Below are 22,351 nucleotides of genomic sequence, written 5' to 3'. Positions count from 1 at the left end.
CCTTTGCGCTTTTTTTTTTTTTTTACACATTATGATCGTCATGTCTGTGTGTCTTCTGCTTGTAGTTACTGGACTATTTGATCTAAAATAGGTAGATTGTTTTTTTTAATCAAATCACATTACATGTTCCCTGTGTTACCATGGAGACATAAAATGACAAAATGTAAGGTAATGAAATGAAACACTCCTGGCTTCCACCTCCACCATTGCAACATCCAAAAAAGGAATTTATTGCTCTTTAACAAAAGACAGTCACCTCTCATGCGTCCAGCATTACAACAGCTCATGAGTGTCTCTGCCTTTGATTTTATGCCTTGACACGAGCACCCATAAGTCTGGCCCTTTTACCAGGACTTGTGAGTTGGAGCACGTCTTTCCAAATGCTTGTTGTCTAGAGAACAACACCCCTGGAGCAACAACCGCCTCAGCCAATCAATGCTTATGATTTCCTTGCCCTTCTCCAGTGCCAGCAAAACAAACAAGTAAAATGTCTGACCCTGGGAAAGATTGTCAAATCAGCACCCTGGGCACAAGCTCAGCAGTCCAAGCCACTTGGGACCTATGTGAGTGGCACGTGAAAACCTTTTTAAGTGTTCATCCTCAAACACATAAGTATGTACTGTAGACTATGTTTGTGTTTTTTGTTTTTAATGCAGAAGCGCTCTGAAAAAAGGAAAGGAAGAGGAAAGATGGAGTTAATCAAAAGGATACCAAGAACCTCTTAAAAAGCAGAGGAGGAGAACAGGTTAAAGACAGATACATAAAGGAGAAAACAACTCAGTCATCCTTTTCCAAAACATCATGAAAAAAGCTCCAGCTGCTTCATTTACGTTTAATTTTACATTGTCATACACTTTAAGGGTAAAGCAGTACTGTGATGATTACTTTAGTTAGTTACTGGCTTAGTTTGATGGGTAATGGGTAAATACAACCTTAGGTCAACTACAAAACATGACATATTACAAAGTGAACAAACAAAGTACAAAGTGCTTCCATAGGATTTAAAAGGGTAAGTAACAGTCAAATGCTGCTAATCAGGTGCACTCAGCTAATCATTCAATACCAAGGAATAATTGTTCATCAGCAACTTTGATCACCTCTATAAAAGCAGAGGTTTTGGTAGTTTGCCGGCCTGCAGCGTTCAGGTGTGTGTAAACACAATGCCAAGAAGGAAATGTATCAGCGATGATCCTAAGGAAGCACTCGGTGCTGCTCATCAATCCAGTAAAAATAGACGGCCATTTCCACATAATTTGAAGTCCATCATTCTACAGAGTGAGGAAAATTATTCAACAGTGTAAAATATTCAAGACAGTCGCCAGGCTTCCCAGGAGCGGACATTCTAGCAAATTCACTCCAAGGTCAGAGTGTGCAATGTTCAGAGAAATGCAAAAAAAAAAAAAAAAAAAAGCTAAACAAAAATAAAGTGGAAGCATTGCCAGGAGAAAGTTTCTTCTCTCTAATAAGAAAACAGCAGCAGGGCTTAGTGTTGCAAAACTGAATCTGAAAAAAACTGGACAAACTGTCCAAATGACTCCTGGAACAACGTTCTTTGGACAGACAATACTAAGGTGGAGATGTCTGCTTATAATGCAGTTCTGAGAAAACCAAACTCAGCACATCAGCACAAATAGCTCACACTACCTGTCAGACATGGTGGTAGAGGGGTGATGATTTTGGCTTTTTTTTATGGTAAAAATGGTAAATGGCCTGTATTTGTATAGCGCGTTACTAGTCCCTAAGGACCCCAAAGTGCTGATACCAAGAACCTCTTAAAAAGCAGAGCAGAAGAACAGGTTAAAGAGAGATACATAAAGGAGAAAACAACTCAATCATCCTTTTACAAAACATCATAAAAAAAGCTCCAGCTGCTTTGGCCCAAATTGCATCATGCAACACAATAATGGATTGGATTTATATAGCACTTTTCAAGGCACCCAAAGCGCTTTACAATGCCACTATTCATTCACTCTCACATTTACACACTGGTGGAGGCAAGCTACGGTTGTAGCCACAGCTGCCCTCGGGCAGACTGACAGAAGCGAGGCTGCCATATCATATCGCGCCATCGGCCCCTCCGGCCAGCACCAGTAGGCGGTAGGGTAAAGTGTCTTGCCCAAGGACACAACGACCAGGACAGAGAGGCCGGGGCTCAAACCGGCGACCTTCCGATTACAGATGCGCTTCCCAACCCCGTGAGCCACGTTCGCCCCAAGCACAGTGGCAAATCTACAGAAAAGTGGTTGAAAAGCATCAAGGTGTTGCAATGGCTGAGACAAAGTCCAGACCTCATCCTGAGTGATGGGATCTTAAGAGAGTTTTGCATAAACAAATGTCCACAAAATGAACCAAAGTAACAACGTTAAGAAGAGTGAGCCAACATTTCTCCATTATTAATTAATTAACAATAATAATTCATGAGTGTTTCACCTTGGTCTAGATGGTCTAGCACCTACACTAGCTAGTAAAAGTAAAATAAAAATGCTCTTTTTGAGTCAGATATTACTAAACATATGCGTTAAAATTGAACAGCCTTGGGATTCATTTGCATTTAGCTAAATTTTAGCCAATGTTTAACTTTTTAGCTAAGGCTATGGAGGTTATAAAAATCTGTATTTATTACACCACTCCAGGACAACTTGGTGTAAACACCAAACCGAGTTTATTTGGGTACTCCAGAACCGTGGCTTTTACATACAAAACCCAAGCAAGCTTTTCTCTTTTTTTACAGAACATTATTCTTTTCTTTTTGCCGTGACTGCCCTCTACTGGTGGAAACATGTAGCAGCCAAAAAACCCAAACATATAGCTGAATAGCCCAAATACCAACAGATTTATGCAATGTTTTAGACATATTTTAGCTTTACACTTTACCAAGTGCTACATATTGTTGGTTTTTAAATTGTTTTAATCATCAGTTTTGGCTACTGGTAACCTACCTAGCTCATCTGCATCAGCTAATGTTCTTTTAAAGTACAAAAATGCTAATGAGCTAATTCTAACTTCCAGTCCTTCAGGCATTTTAACATCTGTGAATCCAGCATAAACTAAACTAAAAACCTAAAAAGTTTGGTGAATATACTGTAGATGGTTGCAACACTATTGCATTGATAAAAGGCTGCAGTAAGGCATATAAATACTTAAAGATCACACACATGCACAAACATACACAAGGTTATTACAATACCAGCCGTACTGCTGCAGCTGGTAACCAGTATTTTGGGAATGAGTTTCCAGTATAATGAAATCATGAACTTAAATTGAAATTATAATGAAATCATAACTTTGTTGCAGCTGTAATGGATTTTAAGCACGCTGGGGTGAGCACATTGGTGTAGTAGAAAATCTAACTGAACAGGGAGTTGATTCACTAAATTACATTGCATTATCCATTATTATCTATTCAAACCATGCTTAGGAAGAGTTTTAAATAGAAATTATGCAAGACAGTTTTATCCCAGGCTTTTTCTCATCATTGCATGCTTATAGCTATAAGTGAATATGAAAAATAGTCACTTACCTTAGGAGAGGTTAGGACTTTTAGCATCCATTCTCTCTAATGCATACTATAACCAGATGATGATTTAGTAGCTAATGATGACTAGTGTTAATGAAGTTTGATTATATACACCACCTTAAACAAAAGGACACAGTATGAGAAATGGGATTGCTTTACAATGATCACATTACTGCGGATTAAATGAAGAATTTAGTAAATGGGGAAATAAGCTTGTCCACTTTATTGCAGAAAAATTAGATAGTAAACATAAAAAAGGGAGCAACTCTAAACTCTTGGATTAGCATGTTGTAAGTCTTTTTGCGTCGATTAACAGGGCATATGTGGTTTTTCTTGGATTTTCTTAACTTCAGAATGATCTTCATCTTTGAGTTTTTCTTTAAAATAAATGAAATACATATTTTGTAATAACAGGGTGTATTAGAGGTGCAGACAAACAGAAGCAGCAAAGGAAAATACATGGGTATTTGCCAAGCTTGCGTAAGCCCACTCTGTGCTGCCACACCAGGTGCCTTTTGAGCAGCGGATCGATTCAAATATCGACAGGACTGACGTAACTATTAAGCTCTAGATTTCAGTTTAGACTGTGTTTTCAGTTGTTTTGTGTTTAGTTTCCCGAGCCCCACCACAAACTGTGTGAGTTCTGAATCAGTCTCAGGGTCTGCAATTTGGGTCCGCTAACTGCTAGCAACACGTTTACACATGACAGTCAAAGAAGCAAAAATAAGTAATGTTTTAAGTCTTTAACTTGCTTTTAATATTTCTTGTTCTGTTACTAATGTAGGTGTATATTATTTAACTGTAGGCATAACACACAGATGCACGAGGGCCATGTATTACTCCAGTGAGTCCTCCTTATTTTTCCTCCCCCAGCCAACAGCAACCCCGGCACAAACGTTCCTACCACTTATCATTTACCTGATACTACTGTTCTATTTTAGGATTTAATATATTACAGTGTGAAGCTAGAGTGGTGTGGTCATGTGTGAAGTAAGTGCTGTTGGAGATCCTTTTAAGCCTCCCCCAACCTGTGCATGCTGATAGAATTATAACGCACCTGACTGGAAAATACTGTAGAGCTTCTATCCAGTTACTCTAATACATTTTTTTTACTTAAATTATCACCAAAATATGAACTTCTTATTTTTTAAGCCCCTAAATAGGAGGTTTTTCAAGGCTTTCTTTTGTATTCTTGCTATGTTGTCTCTTCTGTTTCTTTTCTCCCTTTTCACTAATATCTGATGGAATGTCAGCTTTTACTTGTTTTTGGCATCAGATTTCAACCAGAATCTCTCCATTTACTGCGGCGTGAAAAGGAGCAGTGCCCGTTGTTGTGGTGTCATTACCGGTTTCACAATGTAAATGATATTCAATTTCATCAGCAAGATAATGTGATGAGGTAAGGGCGGTTAATCTTTGAATAATTGACAAAAAATACCGACAGACACACTCGCGCGCACGCACACACCTGCCTTTAGATTCCCGGCAGTAAGAGCCATGAATAATGGATCTTGGTTTTCCCTGGCCTGAGGGAGAAGCTTTTAAACATAATTTGTTGCTTTAATTTATTTACACAACCTGGTAACGTCAGCCCTCAGGCTAGGTGCTTTACACAAAAGTGAACCGCACCCGAGGGTGGGAGGGGTACATGCGCATGGCACAGTCCACATGAAACATGCACATTTCTACACTCGAATTTCGTGCAAGAAATTTTTCTTTTAGAAACTGTGTTTCTCACACTTTCACAAAGAAACTGAGTTAAATTTATAGTTTAATATTCATTATCTGGTTCTTTAAAAACATATTTTAGTATATTTACTTTAAAAAAGTGACGATGTTTATTTAACAGGTAACCGAGGCAGTTTTTTTAAAATCACGGTTTTTAACAGGGAGATGAGCTTGTAACGTGTAATTGAGTTTCAGGTTTACACATTCTCATACTCAATGGCTCAGCATGCTGGAGTACACATCATCACAGTTCAGCCTAATCAGCAACATGGAGTGTGGGGGGGGGGGGGGGGGGCACCAGGGCAAGTACCATCATGATGACAACACGACTCAATGAGACTTTCATAACAAACCCTGCTAATTACAAGTTGTCAATATTTTTCCAATACAGCCCGGTGTTTGAGAGGTAACTTGTTTCTGCAGCCAGGGTGCTCTGAGTGGTTTTTGTGATGGAATGTACAAAATGTAGAAATCCACAATTTTAAGTGTGCTGTTATGGATAAAACCATTACATCAGAGCACCACTCTGCCACGAAACACAGTCAGGGAAAATTTCGTAAATAAAGAAAGAAAACAGCAAAGAAAGAAAACACCATAAAACCAGTTATACAAAAACAAGTATTATATAATAATGTAAAAATGACTGTTTTCATACGACTCTGTGGAGACTTACTGCTGCTATAGCAATAACTATAAAATACCCTTACAATAAATACCCCTAAGAGGCAAAGTAGCAGCCAGGTGCTGTGAATCAAATGGATTCAATTAACTGAATGGATCATCAGAAACTGTTTTCACTTCTATAAAAGCAGAACTTTTGGCAGTTTGCTGCTCTGGAGCATTCAGGTGTGTGGCAACAAAATGCCAAGGAGGAAATATAATACAGTAGAGATTTTACAGAAGCAATTGTTGCTCCCCATCAGTCTGAAAATGGTTATAAAGGCATTTACAAATAATTTGAAGCCCATCATTCTTCAGTGAGAAAGATTCTCAAGTGGAAAACATCGAGACCATCTTCACCCCCAGATTAGTCTGTGCAATGCTCAGAGAAAAAGAAACAAAGAGTTACATCTCAGACTCTACTTAGCATGTTAAATATTACATGTTTGTGACAGTGCAATTAGGAAAAGAGTGAACAAGCATTGCTTGGTTGGAAGGATTGCCGAGATAAAACCTCTCCTCTCTAAAAAGAACATGGCAGCAGGACTTAGTGTACAAAGCTGCATCTGAACAAACTCCAAGAATGGAACAACATCCTTTGGACAAAAACCAAACACAGCACATGGGCACAAACGGCTAATACTGTCGAGCACGGTGGTGGAGAGGTGATGATTTGGACTTGTTTTGCCAAAGGACCTGGGTACCTGCATTTAAGTTGAGCTCCTTTGTATACCAAAGTATACAAGAGTGAAATATGTTTTAAAATTAAAAGAACAGAGGTGCTGCAATGGCCCAGGCCATGGAAAGCCATTTAAAGAAGCTCTTTACACACTGTTCTTCAGCTCATCTGAAGGCCACATGAAGTCTGGAGGTCTGTGGCGACTGATTCAAAATTAGGCTTAAAACTTTTTTGATAAAGCACATAGTTAGGGTTGGATCAGGTTATCCTGAATCCTCCCTTAGTTTTGCTGCAGTAGGTCTAGACTTCTGGGGGATTCCCATGATGCACTGAGTGCTTCTTCTTCAGTCACCTCTCTGCATTTAATTATTTTTTAATATTAATCTCCGTCTCTCTTCCACAGCGGGTCTTTGTCCTGTCGTCATCCACTCACCCCCAGCCGGTAGTGACAGATGACCGCCCCTCCCTGAGCCTGGTTCTGCTGGAGGTTTCTTCCTGTTAAAAGGGAGTTTTTCCTTCCCATTGTCGCCAAAGCGTTTGCCCATATGGGGTCATATGATTGTTGAGGTTTTCTCTGTTTTCTTTACCTTGTGAATTGGCGCTATAAAAATAAAACTGAACTGAATTGCAGACTTTGTGACCTCTGTGCAGTATGCGCTTCAGCATCCGCTGACCCAGCACTGTGACCTTACACAGTCTGCCACTTATGGCAGAGTTGCTATCGTTCCCACTTGTTTCCATATTGTTATAATACCACTAACAGTTGACAGCGGGATATTTAGTTGTGAGGAAATTTCTTGAGGTGCTTGATTTTATACACCTGTGGCCATGGAAGTGATTGACAGGCCTGAATTCATTGATGGATGGGAGAGTGAATACTTTAAGCAATGCAGTGTATCCATTTTACACAGGCTCAAGGAGTCTCAGTCTTTACCTCTGATTTCATTTGAGACAGCAGCTTTTTAATGTCTAACATCTTCTTTCCCAGGCTTGTTGTTATCCAAAACAGATTTCAGGATCAGCAGTGCCACAAACCTTTGATCACGCTCACCCCATAATGAGCTTCATGTTGCCAGAAGTCCAGAGTGTGTTTACAGACGGTGTTTACACCACTTTGGATTGTCACCCATGCTGAGCTCATAATCGCAGTAAGCTGTTTACTGTACACGCATCTTCATATTCTCATTAATAACTTCTCAGCGTATAATCATACACAGAAATCAAGCAGTAAGCACAAAAGCCAACATTTGATCAGATTATCAGTTTGCAGGAGCCCCCCCCCCCCCCCCCCACACACACACACTGGCCATTGTTACAATAGCAAGCAGGTCGCTGACACTATTATTGGTGTCTCAGTGAGAATTTGGGGGCTTTTTGAAACAAAGCTGGGTGTTGCTTTTATCAAGTCATTTCACAGAAATATTAAATCATATATTTCATTTTTATATTAAATTAAATCTTGAGTCGTGTTATGTTTTTGTGTATATTTCACCTAGAAACACCTCCAGCTGGACTGGACCAATAAAATAAGTGGTTTCAGAGGCCATAGGTCGGGACATAGGACTACAATGTGCTCTATATATTAAAGGAATTATTGCACGTTTGCTTTTTTGCCAACAGTTACAGCAGAGAAGGCCGATGCTACGCTACTGTCTGAAATCTGTGAAGCTGTCAACGGCTTATTAGCTTAACTTAGCACAAAGACTGGAAATTGTCTCCATCGAAAATTATTGAAATCTGCTCAATAAATCCTCTTAAATTCCTGATTTAACTTTGATGATTTGCAACCTCACAGAAAAGACATAAGATTACTGCCAGGAAACAGGCACTACAAAAGGTGTACCTTCCTAAAATTGCAACTTGTTGTCATTAATTAATGACTGTTTAATTAAACACCGGTGCTGATAAGGTGTTGGTAGTTTTAGTTAGCGTTAGACATAGTTAGGTCATTTTAAAAGTTTCTGCCAAACTAAGCTGCTTCTTCCTCTATTTATAGTACAAATTATATATTGTACTGTGTATAAATAAAAATTACTGGTTGATGTAAGTCTTGCCACTCAGGCACTTATTTGGGCAGATATTTTGTAACATTGCCTAAATTAATTTTAATGATGATGGTGATTAGGACAGAAAAAACCTTGAAACATAGCAACTTTGAAGTCACTGGTTTATCTGGTTTATGGTCCAGTTTTAAAGCCTCCAGTTTAGCTGTTTTTCTCCCCTCTTTCCCCAAACTGGATGGAAACATATCACATATTACTCTGAAATTACAGAAAATTAACGCATTATGTTACTTGATGTTCCCTACAGAGAGTAATTTGTTACACTACTCATTAAGTTTCTTTTGTGCCGTGCAACTTGAAGACAGAATCTTGCCCTAATGAGGTGTGATGGACCGAGCAGTGAAGGAAACTTAGGCACAGGTTAAAGTCCAAAAAATGATTTTTTTATTTAACCCAAAAAACATAATTGGTTAACTCATGCAAAAAGAATCAAAATCTTGGGCCCCTAAAAGAGGTCAAACTAACAAAACTCTACTCAAAGTTAACAACACAACTGATAACTCAAACAAACTGACCTAACTTAACGAGACAAAGGGGAAACTTAAATAGTGGCTGATCAGCCCACAAAAACAGGAGAAGGGCTAAAACACACAAAACCTAACTAAACCAAACATAATGAACTCCAATCCCCCCCATGGTCCTGAGTTATGGCGTGAACCAATTTGTAGCCTTCCTTTAAAGCTCGCTCCGCCCCTTTTCCACCTCTTGGCTCCTTAATCAAGGGACTGGAACAGCTGCAACTAAGGTAACTCAGAAAACAAAAGATTAATCATACATAACAGTGTAAACTAAAATGTGCGCACTTATTTTAGAATGCAGCGTTATGTGGATATGTGAATGAATTCTAAACCAAAACCAGTTATTTATTGTTCTGTAAATAAATTCCTATATTTAAAGAAAGAAATGTGAATGCAATATTACTTATAAGTCTCTACACTAACATGGTGATATTACCACTGTGTGGCTGTAAGTGCAGCCATCACATGAGGTAACACACTGCATCTTTCTTTAAGTGTTTAGGTACACTGCCTGGCCAGTCGCCATCTGGATTTAACTAAGCAAATAAGTAAGAGCCTTCCTCTGGATAATCACCGCAGTGATTAATATGTTTCAGCTGGCAACAGGTTATTTAATCCTAAATGATACAGCGAGCAGCTTCTTATATCTTAATCAGCTGTGGTCATGGAAACACAGGTTACTCAACTCCATTTATTGGCCTGCATCAAGCAGATATGGAGATTGCTGAAACTGCTAAAACTGGGTTAAGAATTGTCCAACACTTTATGAAATCCCTGAAGGATGAAGATGAACCCTCGTCTTTGAGGGAAAAACGTGGTCGTGATCGGGGGTCATTTTTTGGTGAAATCATCCGTACAACTCAAGGCTATGTTTAATAGTGTACGTAAAAGCATTTCCACTTGTTCAAGAGAACTTGAGGATTTGGGACTAAATAACTGCATAGTTGTAAGAAAACAAGTTATCCTTCAGGCTAATCATTACAAAATTTGCATATAGATTAGCACATCTCTTTAGACTGAGGGAGGAAGCACTATGGCATTTCTAGAGTCTCTTTGGATTGTAGGCAAAACTTCACAAGGGATCAACCAGTGTTAATCACCATTATGTTATACTGTATGTTATAGTTTGACACTAACAAAAACACTGCAAATTTAAACATTTTCTTATTCTTTAAATGTTGGTTACAGCCCTTGGCTTGTGCAGATGTAATTACATGCTCCAGGTCCAAAGACTGGTTATGAAAAGAGCTAAACAGAATCCTGCACACCGCTTGCAACAGGACTGAGTCCAGTTCGTCGGGTCTCACTTATGAGGGTTTTATACTCTTCGTGTCCATGAGTCTATTAGAGTCTGCTTGGGACCCAGTCACGCAAATTTCATAATCGGACAGTGAGCGTGAGGCCCAGCAGACTGCAAGCAGAGTTCACAGAAATAAAACAGGAACGACTACTCAGCCGTTGGGTTTCCGGCTGTTTGTGTCCGCAAATGAGTATAATCGAGGCTTTAGAAGGTCACATCTGTCCTGCTATCACTGAAAACTTTGCACATTGTCACTGCTTTAGCTTAAAGTTTGACAGTCCTTGGGGCCTCCCACTGGCATGGGACCCCAGTCAGTTGATATGTCTTGTATCCAGAGAAGAACCCATGTAAACAAGCCAGAGCCAGCCAGTGGAATCAAACCTAGGAACTTCTAGCTGTGAGGTGACAGTGCTAACCACCATACCACAGCATAAATGGGTGGATCACATGAGTAGATAAAAACTCAACAACTCTGCAGTTTCAGTTTTTGTTCTTGGGTGTAACCTTTTTAAAAGTTAGCCATTTTATTACAGTGGTGGTGGTGGTGGAGAGGGCATGTATGGGGTCTGAATCCCCTCAGGAGCTGGTTTTAAGTGGCAATTCAAGGAAAAGGTTTCGTTTTTCAGCCCTGGAGGTTGGCATGAGAGGACTGTCAATTTCCAAGAAAAGGGCAATTTTTTAAAATGTCAAACTAATTATTGACAGCCAGAGAGCAGTCTGGGGGAATTAACATTAGCCTGAACAGGAGAGGTGGAAAGAATACGGGTATATTATTAGTTAACATACATTTGTGTGCCTGGATGTGTGTTTGTGGGGGAAAAAATAACAGTACACATTCCTGTATAAAATAGACCCAAATCAGTCCAAGCACAACTGTAACACTTTGCAATAAAAGCAACTCAGTGGTTTGTTTTCTTTATTTGACTTTTTCTTCTTCTTCTTTTTTTGGTAGTATTCAACATTTTAATTTTTAAGGATTTGGAAGTATTTGGTTTTAGACAGTAACAATCTTTGCAGCAAATTATAGTTACTTACAAAAAAATCTTCACCTGTATCAATACTTTGGGGATCATTTTTAATCTGCTCACAGCTGAATTTGCCAAACTGGAACAATCTGTTCAGTAGCACACCTCAGTCCCGTGCTCCCCGTTTTGAGTCGACAGATATTGTCATATTATTTACTGTTCCATGATATTCTCAAATAACTTCGGCAACTGCTCGTAGCCCGGGATACGTCAGCGAAATGAGGAGGATATTAAATTTGCTGGTGGGGTTTGTCAACCTGAGAGCGCTTTTCTGTCACAAACAGCAGCAAAGAAAGGTAATCTGCCTTTCCATGCAGCTGTCGTGATCAAAGGAATCGCACTCCCATGACTATCATGCACAACAACCCACACAGACACATGCACAATGAGGCACGTGGATGCACCATGACACTTACTTGCACCAGCGCCGGCAAAACGACGCTCGGGGCGTGCAAACGCACAAACACTTACATCGACTGCACAAAGCAAATCTCACCACAGCTCGATGTTGTGCGTTTTCCTTAAGAAGCTTGGCTGGAAGAATGGACACACACACACAAACACACACTCAAAGCAGCCGCACAGCAGAATCCAACAAGGGAGTAAGTCATCAGTCGAAGCTCCCACGCCATTTAAACCTGCAGTGTGAGAGAAAAATGTTTCATTTTGGCACATTTTTAGACTTTTTTTTCATCTCTCTCTAACATTTAATACAGCACTCAAAGAGGCTTGTAACTCTAATGTCGATTTTAATTTCTTCAAATAAAAACAGATGTGGCTCCTGCTGTGGCTCCAGTGTGGTTTCAAAGTGTGTGCAGCTGACAGTCTAAAATATTCAACATTTCTCCAAACATTTTTGCAGGCACAAGATTTTTTTTTCCTCCAGAGGTTCACTTGACTGATCTGAAGACAGCAGCTAAGCCACAGAAAATCTGAGACAAATAGGAACGCAGTAGCATTTTTGCTGGTCTCCTGGTCGTTTTCCACCTGCTCCAGTGTACTACAGTTTGTCACAGATGTGCTACTGCAGTCTAACCCATCCACTGTACCAGACCCCCCCTTCCTGCCTCCCAAAGGAAATTACCTAACCCTCCTTTCATGCTTTAGTCATCCCACCCGGGCTGCTGCACCATCCCTCCTGGCTCGACTCCCAAAGCATTCCTTAGCCCTTACATTGAGAGTCCCCTTTCCCCCCACCCCGTCTACTAACACAGTCCCACCACTGGCTTCACAAGGCTGTGTGTTGAATACAAAATCTGGTGTGCCAACCTCCAACCCGTAGCCCAGAGTGTAGTTGTGCACGTCAGGCTGTGATCTGCATTCTGTCGTTACCTGCCACTTTGCTTTGCTCTCCCTGCGGCAGGCTGGTTATCCTTCCTCTCTAAAGGTGGAATCAGCAGAGTCACTTGCTATTTTCCATCATAACCCCCAAAACCTGTCTGTTCAATAAACATGTCACATCACCTCTGACTTAAATCTTCTTCTTTTTTATGTTTATTTCCCCGTCTCTGGTGCCTCGCTGCTGTATTTTATACATCAGCACTCAGAAGAGGAGGTAATCCACAGATTCTGTTTGCGGTTATGTCTTTTAGAGAAGGAGGAAAAGTGCTCTTTAATTAAAAGGAAGCGAAAGACAACAGGAAAGACAGAAGAGAGAGCAATAATGACAACAAGCACCATTAAGAAACGCAATACAATAGAGACTGTATGTAAAACAAGAAGCTGAACACTTTGTTGATTTGTGATGTTAAATATAGGTCAAAGTAGTTTGTAAAAGCTGGAACACTTCTTTATTTTACTTTGAAAATACCCAAGCACCACTGTTTCACATCATTCTCTTTAAAAAGCTAATAAGAGCACTGAGCAGCAACAATTATTTTGATCAGGTACATTTTAAATCAAAGCCTGATTAATTATTCCAGTCCTAACATTTCCCAAATTGTGATCAGAATTTCCCGAGGGAATAAAACGAACATTTTTTAATATTTACAAAGATGCAGCAAATGAGGTAAATTATAGCTGCTATTTCTTTAATTTTTTTTTTTCCAATCTTTGTTGTTTCTCTCCATGGGGAGGAATTTTGGTTGGCTGATCTGTCACTCAGCAGTCAGTCAATCCTCACGGAGATAGCTTAAACTGCCGTTTGAAGTAACACTATGAGGCTTTTTTAATGGAGACCTCAGTGCTTCCCAGAAGACAAAGCTGACTGACTGGGTCATCTCCTGAATTTTGAATGAAATCTTTCAACAAATATATTCTACAGATCTGGTGCACTCATACCTCTTCTATGTCTTCGGTGAGCTCCTATCTTCCCAGGGCAAATTTCATATTTTTACCATCATAGTTTAGATTTATGTTTTCCAAACAACATAAAGAAAATATCTTAGGACATTCCCATTGATCTCAGCTGGGTCTAAACAGAAGATTACACAAAATATCAACATTAACAAGATCTAAACATCTAAATGGTGATGCAGCTGTGAATATTTAGCTTTCAGATATTTGGTCGGGGTGGGTGTGGCTCATGAGGAAGATCAGGTCATCCACTGATAGTAAAGTTGGTCATTCAGTCTCTGCTAGCATGCCAAGTATCCTTGGAAAAGACACAGTACTAAACTGAATTGTTCCTGGTGAATTCATTAGAGTGTTAAAGTTAGGTAGAAAGCACTTAAATGTAGAAAAGCATGCTTGTATGGAAGTGTGCCAATGGCTGAATGAGACATGTTGTCAAGAAGAGCTGAAAAGAACCAGGCCATTATCATGCACATACAGTATATATAACATTTTTAAAACGCCATAAATTAGCATTTTCATATTGGACTAGAATGTCTGGACCTAAAAGTAAACCCAGACAAATGTTACCGGTTTAACTGTTGTATTTATAGGCAGGGTTATCCAGAATGCAAGTTTCACCTGGGGAGTGAAGGTGAGTGTTGACAGGTAAGCATAACCTGCAATGCTGGTGTGTTCTGTTTGGGTTACAGTAGGCAGGCATGTAAATTCTTCAGGCAGGAACTTATTTATTTAAGTGGGCAGAGAGCTGTCCCGGCCAGTTAGGTTTTTACAGGTGAGAATTTCTATTCAGGGAATTTCCCAATCAAGACACCAACTGTTTGAATCAGGAGAGAACTAGGAAGGAAAATGAGAGCTCAAGATTCTCACTCTGTATTACTGGTGGTAGCACAGAAGTGTTAGTCTGTCAGCAGCCATTGTACTCTGACATGACCAGCAGAGCAAATGATGAAGCACAGGACAGTCTGTGGTCTAAAACGAGACATCTGCTGGGAGATGTATGTCTCATTGATGCTCTATGCTGTTAAACATGACATGGCATTATAGTCTTGAAACAATTCTGATTTTTTTGCCTGTTCTAAATGTTGCTTTTGTAAAACAAGAACCTCTGAGCCCACATAAAGTTTTTCTACAAGTTGTGCACATGTAATAACTTTAAGTTTCTCAGTTGGCTTGACAGTGTCCTTTGAATGTTCTTTGAGATTGACTTTAAATGAAGGCAGGTCGCATGATTGCAGACTTTGCTCGGCAAGACGTTTTGATGTTAAGTTCAAGAGGAATTTAAGATTTGAGCAGCAATGTGGAGTTTATTCAAGTTGGATTTGCTTTAAAGATGCACACTTTTACGTTTTGCATGTCCTTGTGCTATCCCAATTGAATATCCCTGATTTTCCCAATCCAGGCTCCGACTGCTTCTTTCACCAGGAATCAGCAACCAAACACACCAGGAGGTGAAAAGCGAGAACCCGAGGTTAAGCAAAGCATAAGATAAGCACAGGTCTGATTACTGCTGCTAAGTACAACGATCTGGCGGAGACTGGTGGAAGAGCCTGGTCTTCAAATCCCCAGCAGGTAACAGAGAACAGGTGTGCTGAAGAGGCTGCAGCTGGAGTGGGAATACCTGCCGAGCACTGCCAGGAAAAGAGAGCGGGACGGCTGTGTCTGCTAGGCTATGACAACCATTTAGCTGGAGGCCTATAGATGGTAGGGGATGTCACCCACTGGTTGGTGGATTACTGTTTTGGAAGCTTTTGGGATTTTAGTCATCGGTTTGTGGAGCGAGATGGCACAATATTTGGAGGAAAGTCTGTGGCTAAAGGCATAGACCAGGTGTGTCAAACATAAAGCCTGGGGGCCAGAATTGGCCTGGCAAAGACTTGAAGCTGGCCCATTGGATAACTTTGGAAAATGTAACATTTTATAACTTTCCCTACTGATAACCTCCATAGCTAATTATACTACACTAAAGTAAGTCAAACATATAGCAGATGGTAGAAAAGTTCCTGTGTTTTCACACTATAGAAATGTCACTTCAGATTAAAGTGGGCTCCATGTGGCTCATGATGTAAAATGAGTTTGACACCCCTGCCATACTGCTGCAAATACTTGCTAATTGCTAACATATGAATCATTTAAAATTGTAATTTCAGCCAACTAATCAATATTTACATCCAATAGTTGGCCCATCTAAGCTCAGACATAGAGTAGCAGCTTCCATATTCATCATTATGAGTTAAATATTTGTATTTAGAGCTCACTATGAATGTGATTGTTCAGTTTGTTCGGATCATAGTTGGACTGCTCATTTCAGAAACTTAATTAAAAAGTATTGCTGTTGTATAAACAACAATAAGGTAAAAAAAAAAACAACAACAACAAACAAAAACCCCCACTGTGGATATGAGCAGCCTCTGCTTCTCTGTGGTCGCCTTAATCGCCTCCCCCCTCCATCCCCAGCTTGGTAAGTGAAGGGAAGGGAGTGCTATTTAATCAGAAAAAGTGTCACATTAATTCAGACAAATTCAAGCAATCTAGTTTTCTAATAAAGCTGTCATATTTGCATCCGGTGACTTACGCTCACCATCGTTTTAGATTAATTCCCGTCACAACCTTTTGATTTATGAATGCATAATAACTCAGGGCAATGTCTGTGACAGTGCGCGCTTTGTGTGTGTGTGTGTGTGTGTGTGTGTGTGTATGTGTGTGTGTGTGTGTGCGTGAATGTGTGTGCATCTGTGCCTACAAAGCGTTGACTTTTAATCTTACATGTTGCTTGTTTCTAGTCGAGAGAAAATCTCATTCTGAGATAATTGAGTGTGTTAAGAGGAGGAGATCAGACTCCTGGTGCGAAGGAACACAAGTTGCATCACTGTTCCCCTGTTTTAGAGCAACCTCTCATCTGTGCTTATCTGCTTGCCATTCATATCAAAGGATCAAATACATAAGAATTTCTTCTCCCCACTTGACATTGTCTTTCCACATCCACTCTTTGCTTATGAAATCCAAAGGTCAGCGTCTGCTCTTTGCAGCATGCACACACAGGAAATCATACATTCTCCCTTGTAGTTGTTTTTTTAATAACTGTGTCCATCCTTTATTTATGTGCCTGTATTTACAGTTGTTGTTGTTTTTATAATTGTTTTAATTCAATTTCACATTCCTGAAGCAACATTATCAAACACGTCATAATGTTGTCTAAGCTGTTATCAGGAAAAGTGGAATTATTACTTTTATATATGACTGCTCCATCCCCCCAAACCCTCGACTCAGTTTATATGTAGGGGAGAGCGGGGTAAGTTGTCACACGGGTAAGTTGTCACACTGTTCATAACTCCAACACTAGAGGCTCTATCTCAAAAATGAAATAGCCACTTTGTGTGACTTCTTCTTCTATAGTCAACCTCCTGTTCACATGTGGTCAAGACTGCTCTAATCTGAGGTGAGCACATCTTTTTTATTTTTTTGACCTAAAAGGAAAAATAAATCACTTTAAATTTTCGTCAGTACAACTTTGTTAGGTATAGATGTTACAAATTATTATTTTACACAAAATAGAGGAGACATTAACGTGTCTTTTGATACTTCAGCTGATGTGCTATGTTGAGCTAACCCTGACATTTAGCCAAAATTAGCATAAATGTCAGTTTGGGGCAAGTTGTCTCATTAACTTTGGGGCAAGTCGTCACATGTGACAACTTGCCCCAGTACAAATAAATGCTCCAAAAAATTGATATTGTAATTCATTTGTATTTGTAATAAGGTTTTTGAAGAAAGGAAGGAGAGGCAGGAATTAAGGAAGGAAGGAAGAAAGTAAGATGGTTCGAAATTATCAACGAAAGACAGAGCGTGGCAGAACACCACCTGACATTATGTTAAAGGCAGTCAGGCAGGTAAAGATGCAGAACAAATCAATCAGAAGTACAGCAAAGGATTTTGACATAAATTACCGTACTCTAACTCGGTATTGTCAAAAGATTACCAGAGAAGAAATTGAAAGTCAGACAGCCATGCCAACAACAATGGTTGGTTATACAACGCCAAGGAAGATTTTTTCCCCTGATTTGGAAAAGCAGCTTGTTGAATATATTACTAGGTCAGCTGACATTTATTTTGGTCTGTCACCAAGTGAGGTCAGAAAGCTTGCCTACCAGTTTGCTGTGGCACACGAACTGAAGTTTGTGCCTTTGTGGGCAGAAAAAGAAAAGGCCAGCAAAGAGTGGTTTACAGGCTTTTTAAAGCAGCATACAACATTGTCACTGAGAAAGCCAGAAGCAACTAGCCTTGCCAGGGCAAGTAGCTTCAACAGAGAGAATGTCAATGCTTTCTTTGACAACTTAGAGAAAGTGTTATGCAAATATGAGTTTGGACCAGGAGACATTTGGAATGTTGATGAAACTGGGGTCACCACTGTACATAAACCAGACAAAGTGTTGGCCAGACGTGGATTCAAAGGAGTAGGGTCATTGACCTCTGCTGAAAGGGGAACCCTTGTCACACTGGCCTGTGCTGTCTCAGCCATAGGGAATAGTTTACCTCCATACTTTATTTTCCCACGTGTCCACTTCCATGACCATTTCCTGATCAACGGGCCACCCGGCAGCAAAGGAGGGGCAAATTCCTCTGGATGGATGAAAGACACACACTTTGTTGACTTCCTGCAACATTTCAATGAACATACAAAGTGTTCAAAGGAGAAGCCCTGTTTACTCCTTTTGGACAACCACGAGTCTCATCTGTCCATTGATGGACTCAATTATGCCAAAGAAAATGGCATAATCATGCTGTCATTCCCACCGCACTGCTCACATCGGCTCCAACCATTAGACAGGTCTGTCTGCGGGCCACTAAAGAGGCACATCAACAGCACGTGTGATGCCTGGATGAGGAACAACCCTGGGAAGACAATGTCCATTTATGACATTCCTGGGATTGTGGCAATTGCATATCCTCTGGCTGCAACCCCATTGAACATTCAGGCTGGTTTTAGGGTGGCTGGGATTCAACCTTACAACAGAAATGTATTTCTGGAAGCCGAGTTTGCACCATCCTACATCACAGATCGCCCTATTCCGGACCCTGCCCTGCCAGGCTCCAGCACCAACTCTGCACTGCCAGGCCCCAGCACCAACTCTGCACTGCTAGGCCCCAGCACCAACTCTGAACTGCCAAGCTCCAGCACCATCTCTATCACGAGCTCACCCTTACCCAGCACTGCAATTACTGACAGCGGACTACCAACTCCAGAGGACATCCGGCCATATCCAAAAGCTGGCCGCCGAAAACCATCCAGCAAAGGAAGAAAACAACGCAAATCAGCAATTCTAACCGACACGCCAGTGAAGCGGCAACTAGAAAAAGAAAAGAATAAGGCTGAATCTAGCAAAAAGCTGTTTCAAAAGAGAGGGACGCGAGGGGGGAAAACATCTGGACCTATGAAGAACAACGCAGCTAAAAGAAGAAAAATAATTCAAGAGTCATCATCAGATGATGAAGAGTGCTTCTGCCTTGTCTGTGTGGAGCCATTTTCAAACAGTTGTCCAAAAGAGACCTGGGTAAAATGCGTAAAATGCAACTAATGGGCCCATGATGCTTGCACCTCAGGCCAGGCAATTTATGTGTGCCAGAATTGTGACTCTGAAGTTGAGTCTGATTAATCAGAAATAGGGCATCTGTTTTGTTCAGAGGATAAACATGTTAAGTAAAGCAAGTTATTTGCAGCATTCCATTCATTTATGATGGATTTATGTGCAAGCCAGAGAACATTTGAGTTTAAAGTTCAAACTAAAGTTTTCTTTCTACTTAATGTTTTGATTAAAATGTGTATTGGATTGAAATAATTGTTTTTTTCCAAATTCTCTTGGCATAATTGTTCAAATTTCCAGTTTTGGTTTGAATTTAACAATTAAAATCAATAATCACAATTAAGTATTTGTGTTCTTATTTTAAGATAATCTAGTGTGACAACTTACCTGCCGATGGGGCAAATTGTCACAAGTACACATTCTCCATTCAACAGTCTACAACTCCGTAATGAGATAAGATATGAAAATGTAATCAATACATCATATGTGCCCGAGACTTCCGTCTTTCATTTGGTGAAACATTTATTACGTTGTGATGTATGGTGCTCAGTAAGAGTTAGTCAGTGTGAAAAGTGTGACAACTTACCCCGCTCTCCCCTAATTATATGTAATGTGCACAGGCAATACAGCAGTGTTTTCGTATCACTGCCCCTGAATAAAGCAACCAAAGAGCACCCATGAGGCTTCACAATGTAGGTAGTCTTGCTATCATGACTCAGTCGAAACTCAAGTGAGTGCTATTTCTGATCATAGCATAGAAGTGTGAGTCTGCCAGCAGTCATCGTACTCTGACATGATCAGCAGAGCAGATGATGAGGCACAGGACAGTCTGTGGTCTAAAAAGAGAGTCTAATACATGCTGTATGCTGGTACACATGACATGGCATTATAGCCTTGGACCAAATCAGATTTTTTTTTGCCTCTGAGCCCATTTAAAGTTTTCTAAAAGTTCTGCATGTAGAATAATTTTAAGTTTCTCAGTTGGCTCGACGGTGTCCTTTGAATGTTCTCTGAGATTGACTTTAAATGAAGGCAGGTCGCATGATTGCAGACTTTGCTCGGCAAGACGTTTTGATGTTAAGTTCAAGAGGAATTTGAGATTTGAGCAGCAATGTGGAGTTTATGTCAGTTTGATTTGCTTTTAAGACGCAGTTTTACAAACTGTATCTCCTTGTGCCATCTGCAGGATGTACAGACAGCAGGCACCAGCCTCTAAATCAGAAATCCACACTTTTGTGGTCTTGCACTTTGCGGTAATTTTGACCATAGGTTCAAATCTGATATCATCGACCTTACTTTTTTGTTTTTTTTTTAAACATACATGTGATTAATTGATTATAATCTCCTCCTCTGTGTGATACACTTCTTGGGTCAAAAGTGCTCTGTAGTTTTTCACATGGTCAAATACATGTTTTCCCACTCACTGCTCTTTTATTTATTCAAAATGAATCATTACTTACTTATTTGGAACCAAACATATTAGATATCATCTTGATAGCTGTAAATGAGACCACTAAGTAAGACGGAGACATCTGTTCGGGTTAAGCGTTGGCTCCAGTTCAGTATTTTCTGATGCACTGCAGACTTGGCATCATTGAAAAGTTAGGCTAGAGTCCAAATGTGCTCTTAAACTTATCCATTAACGCTCCTGCATTTGCTGAATCGATAGATCCATGATGCCTGATTACCATCTTCTGGCCAAAGCTTGTCACTGCTTCCCCCTCAGATAAAGTAACGGTCACTGAAGCAGCTCGGCGTATTTGCTTACAGTTTAATTAAAACCAGAAAGAGTGAAATATCAAAACAACTTCTGCTGTTTACTGAAACTAAAGCTCAAACCCTGCTGTTAGTATTACTGTTTGCTTTCTCTTCAAAGGGACCACCGAAGAAGCTTGAAAGCCACAATCAAAAAGCTAAACACTGAGCCGTCGTAGAATGAGCAGCCAGGCGTTTTCACATTCTCAGACACGCTTTGAATGTCATTGCATAGAGACTGCTATGTTACGCAGTCAGATTCACACAACACTGTTTCATTCCAACAGCATACATGAAGGAAGCTAAGCAGAGCCACCAGGAGCTGTCTCCCCCCTGCAGTAAAGTCTGAGACAGGCGAGAGAGAAAAAAGCACTCCACCTTCTGTCAGCGACTGCCAAAAGGCCTCCAAGAAAAACTCAAACAGTTATATAGACACAAAGGCAAACATGCCGCTGCTTCTGACTTCAAGATAGCTTCTCTTTATCTCTCGGCTCTCTGCAGACATACAGAGAGTGAAGCACGAATTTGACTGAGCTGTTGGTGAAACTGGCTCTGAGGACAGAGTGAGCACACACATGCTACATGTGCAGAACAATTTTTATTGAAGTTTATTTGAATCTAGTGGACAAGAAGACGTACTAATAAAAATAAAGGAAAAGTTGCCATTTTCAGCTTTTTAGAATATTTAAAAACAATTAAAAAAAAATATTGCTGCTGAAGCTACTATTAAATAGCAGAAAGCTTAATGAACGGAGAGAACACAGTCAGTGCTGTACTGTGAGAGGCTGCAAGAACATCCTGTACATATGCTCAAAGTTCAAGTATTGTGTTAACCCATTTAATCACACTGGCAACAATTGTTGCTGTTTTAACCGCATATTACATTAACAAAATTAAACATATTGTGTGTAGGGGATGTCTAAGGAGTAAAATGCATGCACTTATTTTGCAGGGGAAAATTATTTGAGATTAAATGGGTTAATACTAATGGTTCCTCACCTTTAAATATCCTGACAGCACATGAAACAAAGGAAATCATTTCTTGGTTTTGTCCCTGTTCCTTTTCAAATTACGCCCTTTAGTGTTCTTTTGGAATCTTTTTACCGGCAGCATATTTGGAGGGAAGTCTTTTTACTGTACAAGCCTGCACTGAGATGTATGGCAGTGTGTGCACTTTGTACGGGTTGCACTGGCAAAGAAAAACTGTGCACTGCTGCACCCTGCTGGTGTTT

Source organism: Copadichromis virginalis, linkage group LG15 (assembly GCF_057382275.1).
Source record: "Copadichromis virginalis isolate Kocher_CV1m ecotype Utaka linkage group LG15, C_Virginalis_male_GT1.1, whole genome shotgun sequence".
NCBI classification, from domain to species: domain Eukaryota; kingdom Metazoa; phylum Chordata; class Actinopteri; order Cichliformes; family Cichlidae; genus Copadichromis; species Copadichromis virginalis.
Note: the sequence above shows the minus strand (reverse complement) of the source record.